We start from the raw sequence: 6000 nt of genomic DNA, 5'->3' as shown, positions 1-6000 counted from the left end.
CCTACCTCCTTCCATATCCAAAGACAATATCCCCTGAAACCAGAAATTAGGAAAGGACTAGAAGCCATCATCAATAACTTGAGGATGTAGGGCCTCCTTAAATCCTGCAGTAGCCCTTGTCGTATCCCAATATTGGGAGTACAAAAACCCAATGGGGTACGGAGACTAGTTTAGGACCTCAGCCTCATTAATGAGGCTATGGTTCCAATTCATCTGGTGGTTCCCAATGCCTACACTCTCAAATACCTGAAGGAATTAATGGTTCAGAGTCCTGAACCTAAAGGATGTATTTTTCTGCATACCATTACACCCCAACTCCCAGTATTTGTTTGCATTTGAGGGTCCTTCATCCAGTCCACCCAGCTAATCTGGACAGTGCCACCTCAGGGATTCTGAGACAGCCTGTTTGGACAGGCATTGTAAAAAGATCTCTCTGAGTTCCTTTATCTTCAGGTTAAGGTTTTACAATATGTAGATATCATTCTCTCTGTACCCCAACTGAGGAAATCTCTCAGGAGGGTAGTAAGGCTCTTCTTAATTTTCTGGCTAACAGAAGATACAAGGTCTCAAAATCTAAGGATCAGTCCTGTGAGACTTCAGTGAAGTTCCTGGGTCTAGTCTTGTCAGAGGGGACCAAGGCACCAGGCAAAGAAAGGATTAAGCCTATCTCCTCCTTTCCCCTCCCACAAACCTCAAACAACTGAGGGGATTCTTAGGCATTACAGAATTCTACAGGTTATAGATACCTGGGTATGGTGAAATAGCTTGTCCCTTATATCACCTAATAAAGGAAACTCAGGCAGTTAAGACCCACTCCCTAACTTGGGAACCAGAGGCTAACAGGGCCTTTGACAAGTTAAAACAAGCCTTGCTTGAGGCACCAGTCCTTAGTCTTCCCACTGGGGAAATGTTCAATCATTATGTCTCAGAAAGGAAGGGAATAACCCTGGGGGTTCCAACCCAGTCCCAAGGTGCAGCCCAGCAGACTGTAGGCTACCTAAGCAAAAAGCTTGATTTGGTCGCTAAAGGATGGCTGGCCTGCTTCTGGGCAGTTGCAGTGGTAGCTTTGCTGGTACTAGAGGCTGCTAAGTTTATCATGGGGGAATAACTCACCTGTTTATACCCCACAAAATGTGGCAGGACTGCTGTCTCCTGAGGGAAGTCTTTGGCTAACAGCCAACTGCCTCCTCAAATATCAAGTTCTGCTATTAGAGGGATCTGCAGTTCAGTTAAGAATCTGTCCCTCCCTAAACCCACCTTCCTTTCAGAGGAGGCTGGGGAGCTTGAACATGACTGCAAACAGAAAGCAGTGCAAAGCTATGTGGCCAGAGAGGACCTCAAAGAAACCCCCTTAGAGAACCCAGACCGAACTCTATGGTTGGAAGTTCCTTTGTAAAGCAAGGGATCTGTAAGGCCGGGTATGCAGAAGTCACCCTGAATGACATTATTGAGAGCATGCCTCTCTCCTCGGGCCCAAGTGCTCAACTAGCTAAGCTAATTGCCCTCACAAAGGAGCTTGAATTAAGCAAGGGGAAACAACTTAACATTTATACTGATTCTAAGTATACTTTCCTAGTCCTCCATGCCCATGCCACCATCTGGAAAGAGAGAGACTTTCTCACAGCCAATGGGTCTCCCATTAAATACCATCAGGAAGTCAATAGACTATTATCCTCAGACTTCCTTCCATGGGAAGTGGAGTAATGCATTGTAAAGCCACCAAAAAGGGACAGATGTAATTGCTGAGGGAAATAAGTTGGCAGATGAAGCAGCTAAGCCAGTAGCAAGAGGGCCCCAGATTTCTGATCTGGGAGGGCTCCATAAAAGAAATAAAACCCCAGTATTCTTCTGTGGAGATAGAACGGTCCACCTTTTGGGTGGCTGCAATCAGAGGACAGCAAGCTTCATTTACCAGCTTCCAGTCAATGGAAAGTTCTTAAAATCCTCCACCAAGGTTTCCACCTTGGTAAAGATAAAACCTATCAAGTGGCCCAAATGTTGTTCTCAGCATACTTAACCTCCTTGTAAAATTTGTTTCTTTTCACCTAGAGACCATCAAATTCCAAGCGGTCATGCAACTGGAGCCTTGGACCATTTGCTCTCTTTTTACCAGGTATCCCTTAGATAAGCCTCTGAGACAGATCTGACTGCCGTTTTCCCTGAAACAGCGCCCCCTGTCAGCAAGAAGCTGTTGAAGAGCAGTCATCAACCCTAACCTAATGGCCATTAGATGTACCTCTTCAGAGAGGGGATTGATGGTGGCAACAGCCCATCTGGAGCAGCTGCTGGGAGGATGCCAGCTGCAGCAGGGGACACACAGCCAGTGGAAGCTGGGAACGGGTGAGAGCCCTGCCCCCTACTGAGTTGGTGGGGCAGGAGCCCAAGCTCTCAGGTGTAGCTGCAGCAGCCCAGCTGTGGCTCCAGACCCCAGCATCCCTGTGCTCTCAGGGGCCCAGGAAGCTCCCTGCCCCTGTAGGCTTGATAGTGCCTGCTCCTGCTCCCTGGGCTCTCCCTGCTCCCAGCATTTGCTCTAGGGCGGAAAATTATGGCCAAGCCTGGGTACTGTCATAACCCAGTTGGGTGTGAGTGCACTCAGGTTGGTGCTCACACACCAGCCCCCTGCTCCCTCAGCCACCTCCAGACTTTGGGCACTGACAAGCACTGAAGGGGGCTGGTGGGGTGGGGGTGGGGACGCTGAGGGCAGCTTGGCATGTCTCTGGGCACCTCTCGGTGTGGACAGTCTGGGTGCCATGGATGGCATGTTAATGGCAGACAGGTTCCTGGGCAGGAAGGGACAGGTCCCCAGTGAAACCCCACCTTCAAGTCAGGGATGACCTGAAGCCTGGGGCCTGGGCTACCAGTTTTGGATGGAGGCTGCAGCCCAGAGTGAGAACTTATGGTCCTTTTTCCAGGCTTACCCATGGCCACCCATGGACCAATCAGCATGCACTTCCTCCCTTCTGAGCCCATAAAAACCCCAGACTAATCCAGGCTCAGATACTTGTGAGGACGACCTGCCTGTGGAAAGGAGCTACCCACTACAGGTCTCCTTTCCACTTGAGAGCTGGACACTTATCAGGATAACCTGCCTGCCGAAGGGAGTTACCCACTTTGGGTCTCCTGAGAGCAGTTCTGTTGCTCAATAAAACTCCTCTCCACCTTGCTCACCCTCCAGTTGTCCGTGTATCTTGTTCTTCCTGGACATGGGACAAGAACTCAGGACCCACTGAATGGTGGGACTGACAGGGCTGAAACATGCCCCCCACTGCTTGCCACATTGCAGGCGACAAGATGGAGAGAAGAGTTGTGGCCCTTTGGGGAGCTCAGACCTAGAGGCTTCCCAAGCCAGGGCTGTGACACCCTCTTTGGGGCTCTGCAGCTCCTGGCTTCTGGGCATTGCCATGTTTCCCTTGTCCAGATGCGGGTACCCACAGCAGAAGCTGTTTGTGGTACATCTGATCCAGCTGCAGTTTTGCATGGAGCAGTCACTTGTGCCAGCGCCTGGAGCTACCCACCCTGCCACAGCAGCTGGCATGCCTGGCTATGGGCAGTGGCCAGACCCCACACTCACTCATTCACATGTCTCTTGCCACTGCAAGCCTGGATCACCCTTGGCAGGTGGGGATCTGGACTGGTAGGGTGAGCTGAGTGCAGCCTGCTGGGCTGAGTGGGAGGAATGAGCCCAGCAGGCCTGAGCAAAACTCGGGCAAAGGCGCCACTGGCCACAGAGGTTTCTGGTTGGACAAGTGAAATCCTAAGGAAACAGTGATGCTTAGAAAAAGCCAGCAAGGGTTCTGTGAGAAAATGGTTGAGACCAGACCTGGACTGACTGTGGCCTATCTGGGAAAGTTACCTCAAGCCTCCTCTCTCAGTGCCATTTCCTTGGAAATTACAGGGGTGGATACACATGTCCTGTTGTGTGCACTTTCTTTTCTGTTCCTCCTTCGTCCATGGGCTCACACCTGAATGGGGAGCTGTGAGTGGGCATCAGGGTTGAGCCTATATGATCAGAATAATAGAAAAAACTAGTGAGAAACTGAAGGGATGCTTTTGTGTCAAGTTTGCCCACGAGCATTTAGTCTTGCAGCTGCCCTTGTCCCCTGTGGGTAAGGGAATGTAATAAGTTGTGTGCCTAGGTTGCTGTTGGAATCTCCAGTCAGATGAAGAGGTAATGAATGCTGAAGCCCCTGCCCTGTGTCCTTCTGTGGAGCTATCGGCATGGCGTATTAAACTAAAGATGATTGTAACTGGGAATTTAATTCCCCATCTGAATCCATGGCACTCATTGGTGGCATTTGAGATGTATACAAAAATGCTGCCAAAAAGGGATGAGGATCTGGGCATGGGGTTGCACACCTGTAGTCCCAGCTACTCAGGAGGCTGAGGTGGAAAAATAATTTGAGCCCAGGAGTTGGAAACCAGCCTGGGCAATGTAGCAAGACTTCCATTTCAAAAAAAAAAAAAGGAAAAAAGGGGATGAAGAAATTAGCTTGCAGGCACACTGCAGATGAAGTGCACACATCATGGACGACTTTCAGCGTTCAACTAGACACTGAAAGAATTTACACAAACAATTCTTTATAATTTCAGAAAAGCTAGAAAAACTATCTAGATCCTTTTGTGGTTCATAAGCGTGATGATTGGATTTTCACACTCATATATGAGATGTGCCTCCCTTAAACCTTGTTACAACTTCAGCACATTACCTGTTTGACATGAAAAAAAGAAAAAAATCCCCATGATTGGTCTTTTAAAAAATAGCAGGAAGCTCAAGAAAAAGTATAGTTTTAAAAAAGAGATAATAAGGCCACAGAATGTGATTAGATGATTAAGAGAAAGGGGAAGAGCCTAGAAAAGAAATAAAAAGCAAAAATAATACAGAGCACAAGACCTCATTAAAAGCAGCAACTATGTATAGCTGTTTGCATATAGAATATATTTGCTGTTTTTATGTGCTTTTGCGCTCTGCAGTAAATCTATATACAAATAGTAATATACTGAAGCACATGGAATAAACACAACTAAAAACACAGTTAGGGACATGGTAAATAAGCTAGAAGAAACACAAGTTAATGAAAAAAATTAATGGAAAACAATATAGTTATAACAATAATTACAGATATATTAAATATGAAAGCAAAGAAAATCCAACATATAATTGGTTTTCCCGAAAAAGAAGAAAGAATAAGTAAAATGAAAACAATATGTGAAGATGTAATCAAAGAAAATTATTTTAGAGATATACCTGAATTTGCAACTCAGACGTAACTGGATGAAGTCTCCAAATGTCAAGGGTAAATTTTAAAAAAGATAGTTATCTATACCAAAAAAAAGCAGTTCCTGGTATGTGGTTGTCTTAAATATATGCACACAACTTCTTTCTATTCTTCTGTGGTTGATGTGGTGCTTACTTCCTCTCCCCTTGAATGTGGGCTGGACTTAATGGTTTATCTGTAGGTAACAGAAGGCAACAGGAAGTGACAGTGATGGTATGTCACTTCTGAAGTTAGGTTATAAAAGTATGTGGATTCTAGCATGGGTTCTCTCTCTCTCTCTCTGTCTCTCTCTCTCTGTCTCTTCAGTCACTCATCAAGGGAGTAACACGCCATAAAGACCCCCAAAAAGCCCATGTCACAAGGATCTGAGTGGGCCTGGAAGAAAATCCATCAGCCCTGGGTGAGCCTCAGGTGGCTGCAGCCCCATTTGTCAGCTTAGGCGCAACCTCACAGAGACTCCAAGCCGGTATCATCTAGCTAAACTGTTTCCAGATTTCTGACCCACAGAAACTGTGGGATAATAAGTATGTATTGTTTTTAGCTGCCCAGTTTTGGGATAATTTGTTATGCAGCAATAAATAGCTAATACACAATACAAGGTGGAAATTTGTTCTCAGAATTGTCCATCTCCATACCCCATTCCAGAAGAGAGAGAGGGAAATGTACAAAGCTCAGAGTGAAAGTATGAACCAGGAATGTTACAGTTAGCTAAACCGTTCATGTA

General features: G+C 46.5%; 1 non-coding gene across 1 annotated transcript; it reads left to right on the top strand.

Annotated features, from left to right (window-relative positions):
• Nucleotides 1-4612: 4612 nt before the first annotated feature.
• On the top strand, nt 4613-4716 carry LOC116274029. Its single transcript, XR_004182509.1, has one exon. It is a non-coding gene; the product is annotated as a small nucleolar RNA U13 (small nucleolar RNA).
• The last annotated feature ends 1284 nt before the right edge of the window (nt 4717-6000 follow it).

This window comes from Papio anubis, chromosome 2 (assembly GCF_008728515.1).
Source record: "Papio anubis isolate 15944 chromosome 2, Panubis1.0, whole genome shotgun sequence".
NCBI classification, from domain to species: domain Eukaryota; kingdom Metazoa; phylum Chordata; class Mammalia; order Primates; family Cercopithecidae; genus Papio; species Papio anubis.
Note: the sequence above shows the minus strand (reverse complement) of the source record. Positions and strands in the feature narration are given on the sequence as shown.